At 42.6% G+C, this 11203-nt stretch overlaps 1 protein-coding gene across 1 annotated transcript in view; it reads right to left on the bottom strand.

Annotated features, from left to right (window-relative positions):
• Positions 1-10648, bottom strand: part of RNF17 (ring finger protein 17) — a 101519-nt gene extending 90871 nt beyond the window's left edge. The window contains exon 1 of the mRNA XM_031506454.2: positions 10614-10648. The gene's annotated coding sequence lies outside the window, so the exon portion shown is untranslated. The remainder of the gene's footprint in view (positions 1-10613) is intronic.
• Between the last annotated feature and the right edge of the window lie 555 nt (positions 10649-11203).

The raw sequence follows: 11203 nt of genomic DNA on the forward strand, positions 1-11203 counted from the left end.
GTGACATTTTCACAATGGATGTTAGTAAGACCAGGATTGACACCCATAGTCATTTGTATGAAAAACATCTACCTGTGAGGCCAGGCTGAAGTAGTGTGCAATAAATCCTCCAAGTCCCCTTTTAATTAATGGGCCAAACATTCATATGGAGGTAATTGCATATAACACATTATTTGTGTTCCACCAAATTAGACAGAGCCACTTCCATCTGACGACAGGTTCCAAACATCTGCTTCTAGAGAGCATTATTTATTGTTTGTTTGTACAGGACTAGCCATGTGCCAGTTGCTTTAGCAGCAGAGAGGAGCCAGGTCCTGGCTTCAAAAAGTTTGCAAACTGAATAGTTTTTGCTTGAGCACTAAGGGAGAGAAAGGGGAATGAAAGACCAGTGCTCTCTGTTGAGACAAAGAGTTTCCTTTGATCCCATCAGAGCTCTGACTTTTGCAGTGCTAGTAAAAGACCCCATTCATTGACTATATACTACCCCTACACAGGTTGAATAATTCTCATCCTCATCCAAATTTAGTCACTTGAAGGAGAACCTAAGGATGTTTGGTCTCCTCTAAATACTGGAGATAGACAGGCACTTGCAAAGGATGATCCTTTCTATCCTGAAGAAGAGCAGGAAGGGTAAGTTCAGGTTCCTCATGTGGTCTTCTCTCCCCATAAGCATATCAGGATCCTAACGGCTTAAATCAAACTTGCAACTTTCCCATATCTGAAACTGGATGAAGCAAGCCCTAGCCTGAAACCTCATCCTGTGAGCAGTCCTCTTGCTCAGTCCAGTTGCTGCTGTGTGTGTTTAAATGACTCTGAAACAGAGGCTAGAAGTGATCCTGTTGGGAATGGCCAGCAGATCACATTCCAGCACACACCCCTAGTATTGTTGATACTCTATTCACTGTCTGCACACATGTTCTACATGCTGCTCCTATGCTCAGCCTGGCTGGAGAGGGTGGTTCTGGAGAGGGGTTCCATTTGCATTTGCTTCCAGCAGTATGGATCTCTGGCACCTCCTATGTTGCCATGGGCAGCTGCCTCTGACACTTTTGGTGTGTGAGCTTCTCCTTGGGCATGAATATAGAAGTGTGGAAGTGTGCCTCTGGCACCCACTGGCATCCACAGAGGAGGCACAGCTCACACTGCACAGCAACATATGGCAGAAAAGACCACATGGAGAGAACATCAGAATAAACACATTTGGGACAAAGTAGATATGAAATCGACATGTCAGAGTGCAGCCATACTCCAGTGGGAAAGAGGATTTTGGATGGAACATGGAATAGACTCCTAAATAAAAAGCCTTTATAAAATAGTGTCTCTTGAGAAGGCTGGTAGCCATGCCTGCAGGATGGATGTGTATTTTTGTTGAGTTTGCAGATGACAATGAATTGGGGGACTTGTTGGTTCACTGTCAGGTAAGGGTGTAGCTCAGACAGACCTAGGCAGGCTGGAGGAATGGAATGACAGATACTTCATAAAATTCAGCAAGGAATAGTGCCAAGTCCTGCCCCATGGGTGGATGAGCCCTGCACAACAACACAGGCTGGGGCCAAGTGTCTGGAGAGCAGCTTGTGGGGAAGGTCCTGGATGTTCTGATAGTCAGTAAGACAGATATGGGTCAGCAGCAAGTCCCAGCAACACCACTGGCCAAGAGCAGCCTGGGCTGTATGAACTGGGACAGAGTCAAAGGTCGAGGGGAGTTATTATCCCCCTCCACTTGCTAGTTGTTAGACCACTTCTGCACATCCAGTATGGGACAGACACCATTAAACCACTTGTTCAGGAGAGACCCCTAAGGTGGTGGGGCTGGACCCCGTGAGGAGAGGCTGGGAAAGCTAGGCTTGTTTGGTCTGAGGTGGAGATGGCTTTGGGGAGGGACACCCCTGGAGAGGAGCATCATTGAGGGGATGCCACAGAGTGAAAAGATGTGTCCCCATGAGGACAGTCAGTCAGGTTGCCCAGAGAGGCTGTCCAGCCTCTGTCTTTGAATGACTTCAAGACTCAACTGGTTGAAGCCCTGAGCAGATGGATCTGACCTCAGAGCTGACTGCTGGAAGCAGCAGGCTGGACCAGAGGCTGATCAGCTGGAGCGGTGACCATGCTATGTCTGACTTGATGGCCTCAAGTGGCTGCTGCACAGAGCCATGATCTGTCCCCATGAGACGCCAGCAGGCTGCCCACCCTGGCCCATGATGGCTACATGTGTCTGACTGAGACTCAGGAGGTTTGTGGGACACCAGGGGACTGAAATCCATGTACACTGTGCAGGTATCTTCTGGTAAAACACAGCTTAGCAACTGGAGGTTGACCTTGGTTGGGACATTAAATTTTTGAATAGTTGAAGTAAAACTGAATGATACCAAATGCCATTATGGGAACCCTTTGCTTTGCCACCCCAGTTTTCTCCCCAAGAAGCTGCAGTGACATTCAAGATCTATTCCTGGGTAACACCACAGCTGGTGAGAAGGAAATTAAACCTTTCAAAGTTTGATAATTCTGTTTGTCCAAATATGTTGACCACCACACTAGGGAAATTTAGAGACATGAGATGTCCCAGGTTGAAGCTGATTACAAAAATCTGCTGTTCAGCCCATCACCACATGCCCTGCATTGACTGTGACTGCCTGTGACATCTCTTCTACAAATTGTCATGAGACATGCTGGCCAGGGCAGTGCTCTCATGTGCTTGATTCACTGCATCAGGCACCTTTCTAATCAGAGCACCTTTCTGCTAAGAGGCCAATTTCCCTCCTAGACCCTCAGCTTCTATATCCATGTCTGTAGGAAGCCTGAGGAAGGAGATTCGACCTTTAAGGATCCTTGCTGTGCAAGGAATATATACAGTCTTTTTCTGAAGTGGGGAAGGCCAAGACAGCTGGGATTTTCCTTCCAGCTCAATAACAATTTGCTGCATTTATTCAAATACAAAATACCATTTTCCTCACATCTTGGCTATACCTTGGCAGTTTTCTGGAGTCTGTTACAACTGTGCATGGCAAATACCGAACAGGTATTTTCAGGACAGAAGGAGTGAAGGACCAGAACATTGTGTTTTGAAGTCCAGTTTTTTTTGCCAAGGACTGATGATGCTCCTGTCTGAAGTCAAATCATGGGGTTGGTTGTAGAAGTATCCATATATTAGTGACAAAAGGCATATATGAATTGGAGTTTAAAGCCATTTTGAAGTTCAGTGTAACATCCAGAGAGAGCCTGCAGATCTTCCCGAGAAAGACCTTTAATTTCTGGGTCCATTCTATATAGGCAATACTGGGAGGTGGGCATTTTCCTGGCTCATGTGAAGAGGGCTCAGCAATGGCACATTGCCACCATGTCAGATACCAGGACATGTCAGCCAGGCCTACTGGCTAATGGAGGAAGGGAAAGTTACATAGTCTACAGGAAAGAAATGTAGTTATTTTCAAATCCTTTATCCTGAAAACTTAACATGTAATAGTAATTAATGCTGTTGCTTTGGTATGAAAAGATGCAAACCTAGCTTGTTATGAAGAGGACCTGTGACATATGAGTGATGAGTTAAGGTGATGGTGAGTAAAGGCAATTTTTGTATGAGACTGTCCAATCACTTTTTTGGTGTACCCTTTCCCCATCAACTGTGGTTTTTTAACACTAATAGATATCTTTGGCTCTTTGCTTTGTTTGTTTTCTATGGAGCCCAACTGAGCACATTTTGCTCCAGTGTGCTAAACTGGTGATTACTGTTTATGTTGCTGTTACTCAGAATATAATCTCATATCTGTACACATTTTAGGACAAGAGGAAATAGCCTCAAGTTTTATCAGGGAGGGTTTAGATTGGATATTAGGAAAAATTTCTTCACTGAGAGGCTGGTCAAGCATTGGACAGGTTGCTCAGGGAAGTGGTGGAATCACTGTTCTTGGAAGTATTCAAAAGATGTGTGGATGTGCTTCCTAGGGACATGGTTTAGTGATGGACATGGAAATGTTAGGTCAATGGTTGAACTTGATGGTCTTAGAGGTCTCTTCCAACATTAATGATTCTATGATGCTATGGTTGGACCTTACTTTTGCTTTTCAATATTAAACCCAGTGCAACTTATTTAGCATTAAAGACCATGTACTGTAGAACCCACTGTTAGCTCACTGATATATTACAAAAAATAATCAAACTCAAATACTGAAATGTATCAAAACTCATGTGGCAGAAAAATCCTGCAGCCTTTGTCTAAACAAAACCTAAAGCCATTCTTCTGTTGAAAGGTCTCATGGAAATAGACATATTTTATTGAAATACCTCACTTCCAGGCACTGCTTTCAGAAGAGCACAATCTAAAACAAATAAAAAATGTTTTGAGCAGGTTCTCATGAAATATTAGAAGTCCTTGCTGACATGTACAGTGGAGCCTGGGTTAAAAACTGTGCTAGCCATCATTGGAAAGGTCTGGCTTTATACAGAACTGAAATAATAGACCACATATACTGTCCTAATAGAGATAGGTTTGTTTAATTCCATGATGGGAAATGGCCTTTCAAGTCAGGCAGTGAAATGGAGGCAAAGTGCTGTGCACAGTGACAAACTATGGCTTTGTTTGTCCTGCTGTGTCCCAGAGGCAAATGGAAACCCTCCATGGACTGACTGAAATTAAGTGAGAAGAGATTTCATATTTTAAGAGATTCCAGTCTATACTTAAATAAAATGTAAGGCAACAAGTGCAATAAAGAGTGCTGGAGAAATTGAACTGGACTCCTACTTGAAGGCAAAATGCATTTTCCAGCTCAAGCTGGGGCTGAGATTTTCTCCCTGTGACGCAGCTTGGCACACAAGTCCAGGTGCATTATGAGGTGTGTTTTTATGCCTTCTGCTGCCAGAGGAAGGAAGCTGAACCAGATGAACCCCTGGTCCTTTTTGGTACAGCAATTTACATGTAAGTGTGTGAGCTGAAAAACAATGTGTTGTGTCTTGAAGGCTCCCTAGTAAATGAAATAATTTGCTGTTCATGATGTATTTCTGTGTTTTGTTGGAAGATTATTTTTTGCCAAGTTATAAGTGTATAAATGCTAACAATTCTGTTTTTATGTCTCTGCTATAATAGATCTATGATTAAGAAGTTGCTGAATAATTTTAATGCTTATTTATGCTTTCTATCAATCATCTCTGGTCTGTATTTTCAGTCCATTCTTTCTTATGTTCAAACTCATCCTAGATTACATAATTTGCACACACAACTTCAGTTATTGTATTTTTTTGGTGACTCACAATATCCTTTCAATGGCCACATAAATTGAATTCTGTTCATTTGTAAATAATTGTTCCCAGTGGAAGTTGTTTGTTGAAATTCTGAATGACTATAAATTTATTTCTGACCTTAAAATCAATGAAGCACCTCACATGTAGCTGGCATTTCATCAACTATTGCTGACCTTCTGTCCTCTGTGCAGGCTCTTGTAGCTTAAACTCTGCTTGAGCTATTCTGGATTTCTACAGCTACTCAAAAGTAGGCTTAAAATAGAATGACTGTGGCTCTCTCTCAGTACTCCTTGCCACCTCTGATGGGATACCAAAGCAGGCAAAACTTTGAAGATATTTTGTGTAGCATTTCCTTAAGGTGAGCCGTGCAAGAAAACCAGTCAGGATTTGCCAACTAAAATGGGTGACTGATACCCCTTGTGGAGGTTTCTGTTCATTTTGTTACACTTTGGCATTCTTTTTTCAGTGTTTCTTCCTCAAAGGATAGTGCTAATAAAACCAAGGCTGTGTGTGTGTATGGGCCATTCACTTAAGAGTTGGACTCAATGATCCTGGTGGGTCCCTTCCAACTCAGAGTACTGTCTGATTCTCTGTATTTTGACCAGATGCTAAAATCCTAGGCCTGTCTTTCTCCTCACCTTCCACCTGCAGCTGAGCTCCAGCCAAGCTATCCACAGATGCTATCTTACCTGGGGAAAATGCATGGGGACCCTGGTTACCTAGTCCCTGACATGAAGGTTTTCAGGGCAGTACTGTGTCAAGCACAATAAAATGCTATGACATTGCAATAAAAAATGGCAATGTTTAATAATAGTGAATTTAAATTCAGCAGCCTATTCTACCTATTAGTTTTGGTTCATTTATATTCTTGGGGCCAGTTCCAGAGATCTTTCAAAGTAGCTGGAGCTTTTGATGGAATATAGGTTACAGCTTAAGTGTTGGCATTCTAAATGACATTAAGAAGGTGCTAATTGTCAATCTTTTTCTTGTCTGAGTGGAACAGAAGAAATATGTCACTATCTTTGTCAGATCTGCTATTTTTTTGTAGGTCCTTGAAAATGTTTCTATACTACCACTACGAAGTCTACCAGCACTTACTGAAAACTTGCATGATGAGAGGTAGAAATGTATTTTGTATTTTTTTCTTTCCTTAGTAATTTTGGAACAAAACTCTTCAGCTTTCCTTCTGCCCAACTTCTAGATGCCGTAAAATTTATTATAAAGCCAACTGATGCTGACACCTTTTTCATTCAGCTCTTACAAGTAAAAAGGTTACATTTGCATGAAAGTACATTTGCATTTTCTTATTTACAGAACAAATATAAGTATATAAGAAGCAGAAATAGAAATGCCTTGTTGGTTATTAACCGCTTCTATAGGTGATATTTGAGGCTTTACTAAACATTGTGTTGTTTTTAATATAGCTCTTAGAATTAAAGCTATGTGGAATGCTTGAAAAACATGAAGGTAGAATGCAAAAACAGGGGTGGAAGCATACCTAATAGCAGCATAAGAGTAGGGAAACACTTGTTTTTCATGTTTTGTAGAGCACTATTTGCCTTTCTGTCTGTAGGATTCTGTATCTGACCCTTAAACTCAGTGGTGGAACTTTAGAATGGAATTCAGTTGATTATATTTGTGTGCCTATTGCTGATTTAGGTGCTGTGAGCTATCCAAGGGAGTTTCATGGGCCCAGTAGATATTACAGAGGACCTGTGAAAGACACTTCTCTGCTGGGATTGCTGCTGGAGATGGATAATTAGGAGCAGCTCAAGATGCTTTTCTGTGGAGTCATGCCCTGACAATAGTCAGTGCAGTCCAGATAGCCATACATGTCCCTCTCTGTTTTATGGTGAATTGAGTATTTCTCTGGGTTCTGTGAGTGACTTGATTGTATCTCCACTGACAACAAAGGCAGCAGAGATACTGAGTGCGCATGTACTTCTAAATTTAGCCATGTTAGTCTTTGAGCTGAATTCTACCTGAAGAGTTCAAAACATAGCTGTGCCAGAGCTGGTATATTGAAATTTCTGTTGTCAGCTTTCATCAACCAGCACTGGAATGTCTTTCCTTGGTGTATGATTTTATCCAGAGCAGCAGCTGAAAAACATACCGTGGGTGTCTACCAACTGCTGTCAACTCCTCATTTGTTCTCAGCAGGGATATGGCTGCTGCTGTTCACTCTTTATTCTGGGGATCCACAGATAATAGTTTTTTCTTCTTTCTCTCTCTCTCTTCCCCCTGCCCCTATCTCCAAACATAGAATCACAGAATCATAAAAACACATTGGTTAGAAAAGACCAATGCAGAGAGTGATGAGGTCTCCCCTGAGCCTCCTTTTCTCCAGGCTGAACCCCCAGCTCCCTCAGCTGCTCCTCACAGGAATTGTGCTCCAGACCCTTCCCCAGCTCCGCTGCCCCTCTCTGGACACGCTCCAGCCCCTCAATGTCTTTCTTGCAGTGAGGGGCCCCAGAACTGAACACAGGGTTGGAGGTGTGGCCTCAGCAGTGCTGAGCACAGGGGGACGGTCACTGCCCTGCTCCTGCTGGCCACACCAGAGCTGACCCAGGCCAGGATGCCATCGGCATTCTTGGCCACCTGGGCACACCCTGGCTCATGTTCAGCTGCTGTTGTCCAGCACCCCCAGGTCCTTTTCCACCAGGCAGCTTCCCAGCCACTGCCCCCAGCCTGCAGCTCTGCCTGGGGTTGTTGTGACCCCAGGGCAGGACCTGGCACTTGGCCTTGCTGAACATCTGCAATTGGCCCTGGCTGTTTGATCCAGCCTGTCCAGGTCCCACCTCAGGCCCTTCCTGCCCTCCAGCAGATCAACACTTCCACCCAGCTTGGTGTCATCTGCAATCATCCTCAGTCCTCTGACTGAGGGGCTCTTGATTCCCTTATCCAGATCATTGGTGGACAAAGCCAGAAACTCTTCTGTTCAGCAGCTTGTTTCATGGAGCTTTTCTTTGCAAGGTTTAAAGATACTCTTGACATCCTGGGAAGCATTTCAAGATGTTAAACAGAACAGGTTCCAGTACTGAGCCAGGGAAAGACCGCTTGTGATACATCCTTCTCTTCTTTGACTCTGTTACACCCTCTTTATCATATACATATACGGATAGTATCTTTTTAAGATTGCAATATCTGTTAATCAGGTGCTCTTATTGATGTGGACTATTGTTTACCGCCCCAAGCAGAGTGGAATATAAGGTCTTAAAACACCATTGGGCTGCCAGGGAAAGAAACTTGCTGAAAAAGACCAGGTTTGCTAAAGAAGAGTGCATTGCAACATCTGACAGAGATCTGTGGGGATCATTATTCCACCTCTGTTTTGCTATAAGGCTCCTATTTCAAAAGATGCAGTGTTCAGAGGACCACTAGGAGAGATGGGGAAGAAAGGTTAGAAAAGCCTCAGGTATTTATTGTAGTGCTGTAGACACAGCCTCCTACCAGGTAAAGCATAGAGTATATTGCACTTGCTCTAAATATATATTTCAGCTTAGTGGCTCTTTTATTTAGCAGCTTATTCCATGGAGCTTTTTTCCTGAAGGTCTAATGATGCTGCTGATATCCTGGGAAGCATTTTCTGTGGTTCAGAGGTTCTAATGTAAAAGGTGTGGTACAAGCTATTCCAGAGATTGTAACAGCTGTTGTGCTGGCCCACACAGGCACAGCACTGTCTCTTTAATAGTCCTGAAAACTGCTTAATTGGTAAAGGCAACCAAACTCAAATTTGTTAGACCTCCCTGCATTATCATTACAGAACATAAAAACATTCATTGCAGAAAGTGAGAATAGAATCAAATACTTTGTTTTATGCATCTATTCTCTGACAGATTTTTTTTGCCTTTGTGCAAAATAGTTTCCCTTGAATGTCATCCTGACACATAAATATTGTGTATTTCATGCAGATTAATGAAGGTTTGATTCATTTCTATATAATTCAGTTTCTTCCCAGCTGCTAATGGGAGGAGGGAACTGTGTTTGTGTGCATAGACTCTGCTCAGCATATGCTCCATACCTAGCAGCAGATCACATCACCCAGCTGTTGTATCCTCCAGGACAGCTCCAACAGATTCTTCAGAATCTTTAGAGTCAATTTGCTATAAAGCTCACCCATAAGGGTTGAAAAACTTGTCCATTTGCAAGGGACTAAGCAGTAGATAACAAGATTAAAATAAATTAAATCTTTATAATAGAGCATACAAGTAGTTGCATGTCAGGACCATCTGTTTGCCCTGGTGTGAATGTAGAGAAACTCTCTTGATTCAGTAGCAACTAATTTTACCTTTCTCCTGATTATGGATGGCAGGAAGAATTGTGTGTTTATTGCTGGATGTGGGACTTGAAAAATGGGCTCCTTAGTCTACTGCGAGCAGCAGGAATAGATTATTTTATTCCTCCTCTCCTTGTCCAGTGTAATCCAATTTTGACCTCAGTGAGAGCACAGATCAGTTTTCCAGTGTCATCCCCTTTTCCCTGTTCACAAGAACAGCTACCACTAACCAGGATGGCTGGTTGTCTTCTGCATGCCTGTAGCAGCTGAAAAATAAAGTGAAGACAATTACTCCTGTATTGCTGCCCGGGCACTGCATCATGACTAGGCAGTAAAACAAATTGCAGACACTACAGATCCAATTCAAAATGGTGATGTGAATTCCTATTTTATTTCCCAGAATCTTCCTTCATGTTCCAGCATATGATTTTATATGTCATTTATAAGTTCAGCAAAACAAGTTTGCCCTTCTTATTTACAACACTTTTAATGGTCACTAGGGGTTGGGTAAATCTTCTGGCATCTCATGTTCTGCAGCTGCCTATTATGACTAACACAAGTTTGGTATAGCTCTTGCTGGCTTCCTTTGTGCATTACTTTGTTTAAATTGGAGAGTTGTGTTACTTCTTATTGGCATATGTTTACATCTTCAGAACACCATACGCTGTCTGAGACTAATCCAATTTATTCCTTGTTGACAGGAATATAGGAGGGACTGTCACTTACTAGGCTCAGTATGAAATGTGATTTCATGCTGACTCTCCCTCAAAAATGAAAAGCCAACCAAGTGTTACAGAATGGAGATATTTTAAAGATCATGACAGCCGGGAAAGTTTTGCATTTTGCTCAGCCTTTTCCAGATTTTGATGGTTTTGTTGTCTTTACACTCTTAGTACAGCCTTGTTGGCCTATGAATCTTGTTGGATTCATAGGATCCAGCGTTTGCAAGCTTGGAGAGCCCATATACTTCAGTAATTGTTTTAATTGAAGAAGATTCAGCATGTTGTGACACTGAAGTAGACTTTTTGTGAATCAAAAGTTAGGTCAGTATGTAAGTGGAAATTTAACTTGGAATCTTCCCTCTTATTACCAGAGTATGTTTGCCTACCTGCTAGACACAGTGACACCCTTCCTAAGAAGGGGAACTGCTAGATGAACATGTCTTACGTGGTCCTTGCTTCCTTCTGGAGTTCAAAGCTGTTCTGTGGTTCAAACCTTCATGAAGGCTGAAAGCTGTGCTGGGAGCTGCCGAGGCAGGAACTTACTTGAGGAGAGGTCCCAGGTTATTGTCAGTACTGCTGAAGTTCATCTGTGCAGACACCTCCAGCGTGGGCACCTCTGTCAGAGCTGGTCATTCTGGTCATTCTCTGCTCTCAGTGTGGACAGACTTTTCTGAGGACTTCCTAAGGGAGTGAACTGCCCTGGAGATATGATGGGAATAAGGTGCCTTTGCCTTGCATCTGATTTGTAGAGGAGCTTTGGTGTGAGATAAATACTCTCCTAGTACATGGCAGGAAATTGCACTTGAGCATAGAGGGTGTGCTTCTCTTCAAATTAAAAAATTAAATGCCTCCAGGACCCTTATAAATATATTTATTCCTAATTCCTTTTCAGCCTAAGGTGCAGAGATCAATATGCTGGGCTTTGTTGGACTGTGTCCTATGATTTATATGGATTTAAATTATGGTACTTGTACAC

This window comes from Lonchura striata, chromosome 2, assembly GCF_046129695.1.
Source record: "Lonchura striata isolate bLonStr1 chromosome 2, bLonStr1.mat, whole genome shotgun sequence".
Taxonomy (NCBI): domain Eukaryota; kingdom Metazoa; phylum Chordata; class Aves; order Passeriformes; family Estrildidae; genus Lonchura; species Lonchura striata.